This window comes from Ascaphus truei, chromosome 1, assembly GCF_040206685.1.
Source record: "Ascaphus truei isolate aAscTru1 chromosome 1, aAscTru1.hap1, whole genome shotgun sequence".
In the NCBI taxonomy this organism is placed as follows: domain Eukaryota; kingdom Metazoa; phylum Chordata; class Amphibia; order Anura; family Ascaphidae; genus Ascaphus; species Ascaphus truei.
Window position 1 is genome coordinate 530,866,425 of NC_134483.1, and position 13,765 is coordinate 530,880,189.

The window sequence follows — 13,765 nt, forward strand, 5'->3', positions numbered from 1 at the left end:
ACACACACATACACACAAGTCACTGCACAGGTATACAGATACAGTACATACACACACACACACACACACACACACACACACACACATACACACAAGTCACTGCACAGGTATACAGATACAGTATATATACACACAAGTCACTGCACAGGTATATAGATACAGTATATATACACACAGGTCACTGCACAGGTATATAGATACAGACTAGTCCCTGCACAAGTATATAGATACAGTATATATACATACTAGTCCCAGCACAAGTATATAGATACAGTATATATACACACACAGGTCACTGCACAGGTATATAGATACAGTATATATACACACTAGTCCCTGCACAAGAATATAGCTACAGTATATATACACACACTAGTACCTGTACAGGTATGTAGATACAGTATATATACACACTAGTCCCTGCACAAGTATATAGATACAGTTTATATACACACAGGTCACTGCACAGGTATATAGATACAGACTAGTCCCTGCACAAGTATATAGATACAGTATATATACATACTAGTCCCAGCACAAGTATATAGATACAGTATATATACACACAGGTCACTGCACAGGTATATAGATACAGACTAGTCCCTGCACAAGTATATAGATACAGTATATATACACACTAGTCCCTGCACAAGAATATAGCTACAGTATATATACACACACTACTACCTGTACAGGTATGTAGATACAGTATATATACACACACTAGTACCTGTACAGGTATGTAGATACAGTATATATACACACTAGTCCCTGCACAAGTATATGGATACAGTATATATACACACACTAGTAGATACAGGAGAGAGAGAGAGAGAGAGAGAGAGAGAGAGAGAGAGAGAGAGAGAGAGAGAGAGAGAGAGAGAGAGAGAGAGAGAGAGAGAGAGAGAGAGAGAGAGAGAGAGAGAGAGAGAGAGAGAGAGAGAGAGAGAGAGAGAGAGAGAGAGAGAGAGAGAGAGAGAGAGAGAGAGAGAGAGAGAGAGAGAGAGAGAGAAAGAAAGAAAGAAAGAAAGAAAGAAAGAAAGAAAGAAAGAAAGAAAGAAAGAAAGAAAGAAAAAAAAAAAAAAAAAGAAGTATTCCAAAATTAGCACTCGGGTATACCCACTACATAAAGTTTATTATAAACAAAACACATATAAATAAATAAAAACATTCCCTGACAACCCCTGGGGTTAAACAATTTAAAGTCCAAATTCACCCCAAGGTCAGACCGTGCAATGCTCAGAGTAATTGCAAAAAAACATTTCAAATAATACATGTATAACTCAGAGTATAAAAAATAAACCATAAAACAAATATAGATTAATGACATTCCTTTTTTCCAGCTGCTTCCTCCTCCATTTACCCCATCACTCTTAATTATATTTTTCAAAACAGGTTTTCTTAACGTTTTTTTGTTTTTTTTTAACATTTAACCGATTAGACAACAACTTTTTTTTGGGGAGAATTAAAAAAAAAAAGAATTACATTATAATTTTCTTCTAGCAATATAACCCCTCCATTGCTTTTGAACTTTATCAACTTAATATCGCTAAATGCAACAATCCTACTATAAACACTTTTTTTCCTCCCAACATTCACATAATTGTATGCATTTTATGCATGTACCATCTCTGTGTAACCAGATAATATTAGTCCCCTTTATGAGTGCAATATAGCTCAACCCCATTATAGCGCGATCCGCTACAATACAGATCCACTTATAACGCGGTCTAAGCGTGGCTCCCGTTTTTGAAAAGCATTTTTGGGGGGGCAAACTTCCAGGAGTTGCCGAGAGGACCAGCGCTTTCAGGAGGGGGCGCCCCAGCTCCTTGTGTCCATGCTGCGATCCTGCTCCTGCTGCTGGAGGTCCCCACACTGAGCTCTGTCTGGGGACTTCTGTCCATCTGCTGCAGCGGGACCACCTAGTTAGTGCATGGGAAACTGTGTGCTTTAAACTGAATACAGGCTGCAGGATATTCCAGGTAGCTACAGTAAGTAGAAGGAGAGATACCTGGAAATTAAAAAGTAGCAGGTTCCACACTTAGATATAGATGGGACATGGGATACTGTTACATTATATGAGCTAACATGCAAGGATCACATGACTGATAAGCCCAAATGTTTAATACAAATGCCAGGCTTCCTGATGTAATGAGTGCCTGTTCACTTTCATTCTTCTATCTGTTTAATTATCATATTATTCTAGGATACGAACAACAGGCTTTCAGGGTGTCTGGTAAAAAGGACCCTGTGAACCTTTCAGTATGAATCCAATCATAATTTCAGATTGGGGTTGCTGAAGGGATGGAGAGCATGATGTTTGGTGACACTGTCAACATAAATGTGTATTTGAATATATCAAGTATAAGATGAACTGCCTAAAATGTGACTATTTTTAAATCTCTTGGTGAACGTTGCGTATTTTATAGTTAACCATTTTAGTGCTGGAGCTGCTCTAAACATAATGCACAAAGTGAATTATTTTTTACCTACAGTTTGGGATCCTACAGCTATTTATTTTGCACACACACATATTTTTACTGATTGGGATCCTTCAGTTATTTATCACACACACATACACACAGAAACACTATCTCTTTAAGGGACAGCTCTCAATCTCGCGATGATCTGTCAGCCGGAAGCTAACGGTGAAGCAGGGAGACGAGAGAGCCGACAGCTGCTGCTGCAGATGCCAGGTAGGTCCTGCGTGGAGGTGCCGCTGCGACTCTGGGTTCTTGGACAGCTGGGAGAGTTATCCCAGCTCTCCCCCTCCAGCGGACACAGCACCCCTGACCGTGGCTTCCATTTTTTTCCATTGATCGCCGTTATAACGCGGTCGCATTATGTGGACCCCAAGCACCGTGTTATAACGGAGTTCAGCTGTATTTATTTCCTTGCAGCCTGGCCCATCTCAGCGGTGCGGGGATCTTGCAGGGGAGCCTTTTTTCTTGGCTGCGCTATTTTCCTCCATGCTGTATCTCTGTTTCTGAGGTTCTGTCCTCAAGTTCAGCAGCACGCCGGTGGATAAAGCGCTCTTCTGCTTCTGAAAATATTTTGGTCCCTCCATTTATGAAGACTCTTAAGGTGGCGGAATATCCCAGGGAAAATGTTTTATTTTGCTTATGCAGCATACTGCAAACTTTCATGAAACAACACAATATACCGGCGCCTAGAGACAACCCATAACCCTAAGGTGATATCTGACCAGAGGATGATACAGTCCTTAGTGTCCAAACAATGTCCAAATGGATCTTGATTGAATTCTCATGACATATGGAAATAGATCAAGAGAAAGATCATATTGCAACACTGACACAAAATGAAATGAAATAAAAAACCACTAACCAGACACTACATAAAACAACATGAACCACAGAATAGCTAAACATAAACTAGTGCTATTTAATAAACACAACACAGACAAAACCAATGTCTAAAAAGAGGAACACAAGCTGAGGGGATCCAATCCGGATAATGTAAAATTGGAATCCTACTCACGACAAAATGTAAATAATTTGGCGTGGTCAGCAGCTCAATCACTCACTTGGTGCAAGATTCCAAGGAGGGCACTCCACCAGGTCCTTCCACGGCTTGGACGCCACCGCCACGTTCACTGCTTCCTCGATTCCAGACCCGCTGGTCTCGTCACACTCTGATGACGTGACTGGAACACGCGCCGTCACCGGGAGTCCTGTGGCTGCACCATGAACACGGAACCTGGCCAAAAACCTCTCAAAGCTCCACAAATGTTCGATATGGGATAAGACTATAACTATAACGCCGACCCACAGCCACGCGGGCATGCCTAGGATGTAGAGTAGTCGTTCAAGCCAGGTCAGGATTACAGATAGTAGAATGGTTAGGTACTTGCCAGGTTCAGGAGCGGAGAGTTGCGGATCGTCAGTGTGCGTAAAAAGGTTCAGGATTGGAGAGTATCGGATTGTCGGGGTACGTAGCCAGGTTCAGGATAGGAGAATATCGGATCATTGGAGTACTTAGCCAAGGTCAGGACTGGAGCCAGGAGAATCGTCATACAAGCCGGATCAGGAGTGGAGAGAAGCGGAGTCCAGGGTGCTAGCAGGGTTCATGCAACAAGAGGTTAACAGGCAGACAAGGCAAGGCAAGGAATCTGGAACAAGAATGCGGCAAGGCACGGCGTCACAATGACTATGCTCAGCAAGGAATGATAGCAGACTGAGGGTATAAATAGGAGGAGCCTCCAATAGCCAGCCAGGGCAGAACCAGGAAGAAAGAGCTGATTGGCTGCTGGTGCACACAAGTGTGCCCTATGATGCAGCCTGACCGGGATGAGGGTGGAGCTGCTCGCGTGCTGTCCCGCGTGCATCACGGAGGTCAGGGGGCGGAGCCGAGAACGTGTGTCACTCCCACAACGGTCCAGACTTTCCCCAGAGCGGGGGCGGAGCTTGACTCGCGCGTCATGTGACAGACGGGGGCGGGATCCGAATCCGCGAGCGGGGGATCAGGATGCGCAAGGCCCATGCGCGCGCGTACTGGGACCACAAAATCACGCATCTTCGGTATCCGTCACGGAAGGTTTGTTGGGGTAAGGAGACGGTCTGCGACCGCCAGGATGGTGAATCCTCACAATAACAAAGTCCACACTGCTGTCCTCTAAAGTGTCCTCTATAGTTTGCAGAAACACCCTACGCGTTTCGTGACGATAGTCACTTCGTCAGGGGCATGATGGAAAATGGGAGTATACACACATATATATACTCATGCAGAACCATCAATAAATCAATAATTAAAACCAATAATCAAAACAAGTGTATGCTATTCTGTTAGAACTAACCACATAATACCAACACATACAAACAATACAATATACATACAAAATGCAATGAAATAAAAAAACATACATAAAACTACATAAAATGTCAGTGTACCTTATCCAGAATATAATGCTTGAAGCTCAGATACACCCAAAAATGTGTAAGTGTGTCAACGCAGATAGACAGGCAGGTGGTGTGTGGCGTGTGAGGCGGGGGGCGGGTGGAGGCGAGGAGCTGCGGATGGAGGGTGTGAGCGGCGGGTGGGGTGGATGGTACCTGGCGGTCCCGCAAGGGTGGGTTTGCTGTGAGTTTAGGGAGTTAGCTGCACGCGTGTGTCTATCGGTCAGAGGGGAACCCGGTGTGAGGAGGCTGAGGGTGTGTGTAGTCCTGTTGTTTTGTGATGTCACCCCACCCCGCAGGCCAATCAGAGCGTGAGCCACTGCCAACCAATCAGCAACAACCCACAGACAAACAATGTTTCACTTTTAAAAATATAGATTTGTGTGCGCTTTCCATGGTCCTGAATGTAATTTGTTGTATGTTACTCACACCTTCCTCATTGTGAGGCTCAGGCCTGTTAGAATAACCCTCTTATGCACCTTTGCAGGGATTCACTAAGCACGTACACAGGTTATAACACCGCAATCTCCCATTGATTTGCATTGATTTGAATGGCTGTCAATGAGGGATATCAGCTGGCAATTTAATTCCTCCTTTAAGATTTCCCAATATCTGTGTATACAGGCTGTGTCATTTTGGCTCCCTCTAGTGGCAGAATGGTGCTATTCACTATAAGGAGTATGGTTCCTGTGTATTAAGATTATATTTTAAATGCTTTTGTGCATCAAAAGTTTAAGTGCTACAAAGTTCATAAAATGTGCATCGTATCACGTATGAAGACTTTATACATGACGCATAATTTGTTGTTTGAAGTGGTTTTTGACGCATTCCGTCATGTTGAATACCTGATTGATACAATATCAATTCAAACAGAATTATGTGTATCATTTATTAAAATCTAATATTACTATATATCAATTACTAGCTGATATATCCGGCGTTGCCCGGGATGTAAATCCGTAATAGGTAGTATTATTTATAAATAGGGTAACTATAGGATGACTATTTGGTGGAAAGGTTGAATAATAATATTGAAAAGAAACATGGAAGAAAATGTAATACGATGTTGTTTTAAAATGGTTTATTGTAAACACACAGTACAATACAGTATACAGTACAATGTATATTTTGGTGACATAAGTGATGTAAAAATGTGAGGTGTGTCCCCCGCTAGGGTGTGAGTGGGTGTGAGGCGTCGGCTGGGTGTTCAGTACGGGTGGCGGGTGGGTAGTGAGTGCTGGCTGTGGGTGGGGGTCCTGCTAGGGTGTGAGGCGGTGGGTGTCTGGCGAGTGCGGACGGCGGCTGGTCAGTGAGGTCGGTGCGTAGGGGTGTGAGTGCGGTGTGTGGGTGTGAGGCGGGAGGCGCCGGGTGGGTGGTGAATGGGTGCGGCGGCTAGTCAGTGATGTTGGTGCGTAGGGGTGGGAGGCGGCGGGTGTGTGTCGAGTGTGGCGGGTGGGTGAGAGGCGGCAGGTGTCTGATGAGTGAGGGCGGCGGTTGTGGGGCGCAGGGGTGTGAGGCGGCGGGTGGCTGAAAGGCAGAGGCGGGAGTGCTGGCGGCGGGTGGGTGAAAGGCGGAGGCGGGAGTGCGCGGGTGGGTGAAAGGCAGAGGCGGGACGTGGCGGGGGGAGAGGCGGGAGGTGGCAGGAGTACGGGCGGCAGGTGGGTGAAAGGCAGGGGCGGGAGGGGGGGGGGGAAAGGCAGGGGCGGGAGGGGGGGGGGGAAAGGCAGGGACGGGAGGGGGGGGAAAGACAGGGATGGGAGGGGGGGAAAGGCAGGGGCGGGAGGGGGGGGAAAGGCAGGGGCGGGAGGGGCGGGAAAGGCAGGGGCGGGAGTGGGGGGAAAGGCAGGGGCGGGAGGGGGGGGAAAGGCAGGGGCGGGAGGGGGGGAAAGCAGGGGCGGGAGGGGGGGGGGAAAGCAGGGGCGGGAGGGGGGGAAAGCAGGGGCGGGGGGGGGGAAGCAGGGGCGGGAGGGGGGGTGAAAGGCAGGGGCGGGAGGGTTTAACTAAATAACCAAGAAAATATTATTATTTAAGTTTTTAAACTTTATACATATTACCATATATGATTTGTTAATTGGATGTAGCATTGGGCTCCCCTGTCTTTTGTTGTATACATTTGCCACGCTCAGTAGCACTACTTTTCACACACGCACACGCGCACACGCACACACACACACACACACACACACACACACACACACACACACACATATAGATGTGGTGGGTATTGGGATTTGAGCTTTGAGCTTACTGGGAATGTGTGTGCTAACAATACAGTATGAAGAGTTTTCTTAGAGTTTACACAAGTTGCGCTTGCCAGACAATGTTGACATACTTTATCCTTTCTTTGGGGCACACAGAAACATATATTTTTAGTACAGCTGTCTGTATGACAGAATATGACAGAACTCAGCAAGGAAAATTATAGTAAACAGGGTTTAAAGCAGCAGTTCTCTTGTCATCAATCGGCAAAGATTCAGCTTGGGGGTTCACTAAAAGGCTGTCAGTGCAGCAGAAGAGGACCAAAGATGCAAAGTTCTGTGGGGAAGATCATGTGACCAGGCAGTCACTAGATACCATTTGTGCACTGCTAGAGAGAGGGCAGGGCTCAAAAGGGTTGTGCCAGAGCCTGTTTCAGAAGAGGAAGGGGATGTGACTTTGTAAATTGTTGCTATAGAAACGAAAAATTTGTGTTTTATTATAAAACATAAAAAAGGTTATTCAGAGGTTTTTTTTTTTTTTTTTTTTTAAACGCTACAGGTATTTTCTTATAGTACAGAACTGATTTATTAAAAAAACACAGCTGTAGGATATTGCTGGGTCACCAGCTTTAATTAGGGAAGATAGAAGCAATCCTGGGTAAACAGGATAGCATGCAAGGAAACAAACTGGGACTGGGAAACAGGGACCGGGACTGGAAACCAGGAACTGAGGAATGGAACAGGAACGTTGACTGGCGAGCAAACAAGTTTGAAACCCCAGGAAGGAGCAACTTCCTGGAGGTAGGGGGCAGAGGAGGAAGTGGGCGAGTCCTAGGCTTCAATGCTTCTGGGAGCTGTAGTTCCTTTTGGGCTCTGCCCGGGGAACAACTGCAGCATTGCAGCCAGAATAACTCCATGAGGGCAGGTTTTGCACGGCAAACCATGGCAATCGCCGATACACAGGTCTTACAGATGTAGCAAGCCTTACTGTCATTGTGGGCGCGGAAAAAGATGTGGGAAACGTGTCCAGTTAAGCCCGCCTGAATATGTAGATGACCAAATATGGCCATTGTGAGGATCGCCGTGAAGCCCCACCTCCGCCACACATCCTGCGACGTCACGTGGGTATACGCGTCAACCGCAACTTGCGCACAAGCGCCGCGCTCTTAGGACCAGAGACACTGCAAGGACCGTCTCCAGGCTTCGCTCCCCCTTGACAACATGGGCAGCGCACCCTCTACGCGCGCACACAGGCAATGTTTGGAGATAGTGGTCAGGGTATCTTCCACCTCAGGGGGGTCTGGGTCTGACGGGCTCTGCATAATGTAACGCTCGGCCTGCCCGCAAACCAGACGAGACCCCAGTACTGAGGTGGAACGGAAGAACACCATGCACCTAACAGCAAGCGGGGACGCGACCGGAGTGTGGTAAGTAGCGTAGCTGGTCCGGGGACAAAAATAGGTGTAATAAGGTACTTGCCAAATCCGGCATAGAATGGTCGAATCCGTAAGCCAATGGTCAAGGAGTAGAGATGGTTGCGTCGTAGAGAGTTCGTAAGCCAAGGTCATGGAGATGAGAGAGCTGCGTCATCGAAGGTCCGTTTGCCAAGTCCAAGGGGTATAGAAGACAGCGTGGAAGAGAGTCCGTGGGCCAGGTCCGGAGGTCCAGAAAGCAGCGTGGTCAAGTATCCAAAGCCAAGGTTAAAATGCAGAGAATCCGGGTTCCGGAACAGGGGCTGAAAAACAAGAGAGCTAAGCAGAAGCAGACAGCACCAAGATACAGTAGCTATGCAGAGCACTGGGAGAATGGGGAGACAGCGCTAAATAGTGGGCAGTAACCTATCAGGGGAAGGGAGGAGCGGAGGTGCGGTCCAGGGATCCATCCTGATAGGGGACAGGGACCTGGGGGCTGGCCCGAGTAGACCTGGGGCTGAGGAATGTGTTAGTGCGCAGGCCCGTAAGGAGGAGGCGGGACTAAGTACAGGGTGCCGGGTATGAGTTGCCTGGGTCCACACCCCTGTAATGGTGACGCGCGCGACCTGGAAGAGGGAGAGCAGCCACGAGGAGGGCGCCGCTGATGCAGAGGCACGCCGCCGGGGATTCGGGGAAGCAGCGGTAGAAGGTGAGGGAGCGCCGAGAGCGGAGGTCTCCGCAGCGTGAGACCTTACACCATTTTTTAAAGTTCCAGTAGCACTTTCCCCTCAGAAAATGTGTCCTTTATATTTACATGACGCAACGGTTGTCCCTCCCATTCACCTTCAGCTGAGTAAAAATAATTGTTAAGGTGGTCGGCTAAACCTTTGTCTCCCTCTACATGACTGTCCTGTTCTCCCTGTAGTGTTACTATTCCTCCATTGTTTTCCTCATTTCACTAATATAACTAAAAAAGCCCCCCTCCCCCACCCCCCTCCCCCGTTCTTTACTGACTGGGCTATTTTCTCTTTTCTTTAGGCATTGGCACATTTGATTATTTGCTGATCCGGTGTACTGTACCCTGACATCGTTCTCTGTCATCCTTCCTCCAAGTCTGCCTATATTTTCTAAACTCTGGTTTTTAGCCTTTACAATACCTGCCACCTCCTTTGAGAGCGCTATTGACTTCCTTTTTCTTGGGGTTTTAATAACCTATTGAGAGTAGCGCTGCTGTGCGTTCCAGAGCGCGTTGACTCCGGTAAGGGAAGGTAACATTGGACTGGTGGGAGGTCTGTCAGGGAAGTGTGTAAGGTCCTGACCTGGAGGCTGCAATGTAGCTACTGACCTCCGAGTGAGGACTCAGGTAAAGTCCCATCAAATCAGGAAATCCATTCCAATCTGTCAGTGGACTAAGTGAGGTTTGGAGGTTAAGGAAATCTTCTTACCTCCTAGTGCAGACCCTCTCGTTAAGCTTTGAGTCTCACTGCTTGTGTCCTCGTCTGTGGCAACTTAGGAACCTCCTCCTCCCCCCCCCATGTGCCGCCGAAAGCAGGAAGTAACAGCAATTCTGTAAGAGAGTTTCAGGGCAGTGACGAAAAGCCCAAAAAGGACAAAAAGCAGGGAACCCAGGTAGAGAAAAAATTGTAGAGGCTTTATTAGAACATTAAGAAAGTGGTACTCAGAACATTGTGTCCTCCCACGCGTTTCACACAAAAGCTGTGCTTTCTCTCACAGCTTTTGTGTGGGAGGACACACTGTTCTGAGTACCACTTTCTTAATGTTCTCATAAAGCCTCTACAATTTTTTCACTACCTATGTTCCCTACTTTTTGTCATTTTTGGGCTTTTCATCAGTGCCCTGAAACTCTGTTACCGACTTGGTTTTACTAACCTGCCTGCCTGCCTGCCTGCTTTTAGTTTTTCCCACTGCGCCTCCAGTCAAACACCTCGACCCTGCCAAAGAATCCCTTAAGTAATTTCCCATCTTTGAAAAGTCAGTCCTCTTACAATGTATAACCTTCATTTTATGTGGTATGACTGACCCTCTGTCTAAGATGGTGGTTATGCTAAACCACACTGATCGATAACTGGGAACTACAGTTCTGTTGTTCTCACTCACTCCCTGTAAGTTCTCACTCATAATTACACACTGTCACAGCCCCATTTTTCAGTACAAAGTCCAGTATTGCTTCCTTGTGAGTGGGCTCCCTCACCAATTGCTACCTCACCGAAATTTCCCAAGCAGTTGGAGATGCCCATTGGAAGGAACGACAGACACACGCCAGTACAGATCTGGCAGATTGAGGTTTCCCATAATGATTTTAATTGCCATTTTAGTAATAACCTTTATTAACACCCTGTCCAGTTCCTCCTTTAGTCCTGATGGTCTGTAGAGTTACCCACAGTACCTTACACTTACGTCGCCTTTATGTTTTTCTTCATATAAAGAGCAACTCCTCCCCCTTTCCTTCCTTTCCTGTCTTTTACACTATATTTCAAATCTGGTATAGCTACGTCCCAGACCTGGTTTTCAATATGCAGGTCACCCCTTGTCATCATTGCAGTTAGTTCTGGGATTATATTTCCTAACGTATGAGCACTATACACATTGCCCAAATGTTTTTCTTGCTGCGTTTCCAATCCTTCCCGTTTTCCTCTGTGTACCTTCCTCGGTCGGTCTTATTGATCCTTTCCCTTTTTACGCTCTCTTCTGTTTCTCTATGTTCACTTTTGCATGGGGGGGTGAGGGTGGGGGCAATGCAGTTGGATTTATCCCGACTCATTTCACTGCCCCTTCGGGTAGTTTAACCCTTTCAGTGCCCGCTTCTCCGAAGGATCCCAGGTGTTGGAATGTATACAGTGCATTGCGGATACAAACATGCAACAGTCAGATACACTTGGCCAGATAAAGTTTCATGGACACCACTCAAGGCTTCCCGCGGCTGACAGTGGGAGAGCTGGGGCAACAGGGGTTCCCCAGCAGTGGTGGCCGGCGGCTCCCCCAGCTCCCCATGCAGAACCAGCCCGGTGGCCACTGCAATCCTCTCCCTCCTCCTGTCGGCGCCAGAAGATGGGTCCAACTTCCGCTCGACCAGAGGAGAGAGCTACGGAGTCCCTGGACCGGTGCAGGACCAAAGCAGCATTGGAGACCTCCTCACCCTAAGGTAAGATTAGATGTGTGTGTTGGAGTGAGGAGAGAGAGAGAGTGAGGAGAGAGAGAGTGAGTAGAGAGAGAGAGAATGAATGAGAGCTAAAGTAAAGGGAAGAGAGACGTGAGACTGTAATGGGGAAGTGAGAGAAGAGAGAAGAAGGGAGTGAAAGGGAAGAAGAGAGAGAGAGAGGGAGTGTAAGGGGAAAGAGCAGGAGTGTAAGGGTGGAAGAGAGAGAGGGGGTGGGAGAGGTGGGAAGAGAGAGAGAGAGAGAGAGACAGAGGAGGAGAGGGTTGGGGTTCCCCAGAATTTCACAATATACTTCTAGGGTTCCTTAACCAAAAAACAGTTGAAACCCACTGAAAAATCATGGCAAATAACGTTAGGTTATCTAAATTAGTAACGGATGTTTTTCTCTTGAGTTTAACTCATGTCCACAAAGGTAATTATATTCAAAAGGAGTGACTGTTGTTTAACTCATTCACACAGGCTTACGGTCAGGTTATAGTAGCACTGCCTTGCATTAGCTTCAAATAACATGGCTCCCGTAACGAGAGACTATTTTACTAGAGGCCCAAGTAGCACACTTAACATACCTGGGATATATGCTAATTTTAATATGCAAAGTATACTAGAATTATTTAAATTAACATATTTCCCAGGTATCTCAGCTGTGCTCCATTTCTGCGCACAGGTGTCTCTCCACGTATCATGTAAAGGTGTACTTGGGATTTTAGTCAAATAGTCTCTCCCTCTCTCGCCAATGGTAGGTTGAATAGCCTACCGGAGCTTAGTGCATCGCACCCTAAATGTGTATACAAAGCCCCTTCATCCAGAGAGGAAGGTCAAAATAAACTAGGCTAACACCCTGGCATGGAGACTCAACATGTTTGTCCCTAAAAAGCCCTTTGTCACATCTTTGTATATTATAAAATAGTTTCCCCATTCTGGTACACTTTGTTGTTGATACGTGATCACACTATAACAACAACAATGTAGGATATATCGCTCACTGATATGTATAAGTAATAATTGTTTGCGAGTCTGATTTTGCCTAAAGTATCACGATAGATACCGGGTGCTACCTATGTGCTGGTTTGAAATGTATTTTCAGAATAGAGAGAGGTTTTATGTTGAAAAACCTTTCTCCAGCAAGAAGCACATTTATGGTGCACGCCCAGGCTGTTAAAACGTAACATTTATTTATGCCATGATTAAAATAATGGTACACATACGAAATAAATTTGTCATCAAAAAATAAACTATGTGTATCGTATTCTTTAAAAACTTAGTATTGTAGGGGGGTGCAAATAGTAGGCTCTGTTCTATGAATACATACCCATCAGGGTTATGTTTGTCATGCGATACTTATGTATAACAATCCCACAATGATGGGTTAGTGTATCCTGCTGTAGGAGTCAAGGAGGGCTGGGATCCAGGACGGAAGAGCTGACAGGGGTAAGCATTGTGCCCCTGAGCCCCGACCTTTATTGTGGTCGCCTTGCGCCCTCCGATCACTGTTCCCCTATTGTCAGTATACTGACACTCCAGGGTGTCAGTTCTTTCAGCTGCATGCCTGAGCGCATGGCAGAATTGGATTTTGCTGGTTTTCTGATTCCCTATTCGTGGTAGAACAGAAAGGCTGCAGATCTCAGAATATTGTCAAAAATATATAAGCAAAGTAGAACAGAGTCAATCTGTCCCACCAACATGGTCCAGTTGGCAACAAATGTATTGTATTTTACATTACTCTGAGCTATTTTAGAATTAGAACTGGCTGAAAACACCCTTCCAATCTGGGGCTAGATGGCAGCCTTACAAGGAACTCCTTATATAACTCCTTCTGTTGCTACGCATGGTAATTTGGAGCAGAATCTGAGCAATACATCCTGGTGTTGTCACATAAAAGGAACATGTTGTCAGTGGTTGCCTTATTCTAAGTTTATTTCCAGGGTGATAGTTTTTGCACTTTATACTTCATGTGATCTAGAGCTTCGAGCTTTATATATCATGTGATATAAAAGGAGATTTAGGGCTCCCCAAGAGCTGCTCCCCTCTGCACAGGTCCAGCGTGCTAAGGGTTAACATTTGCTT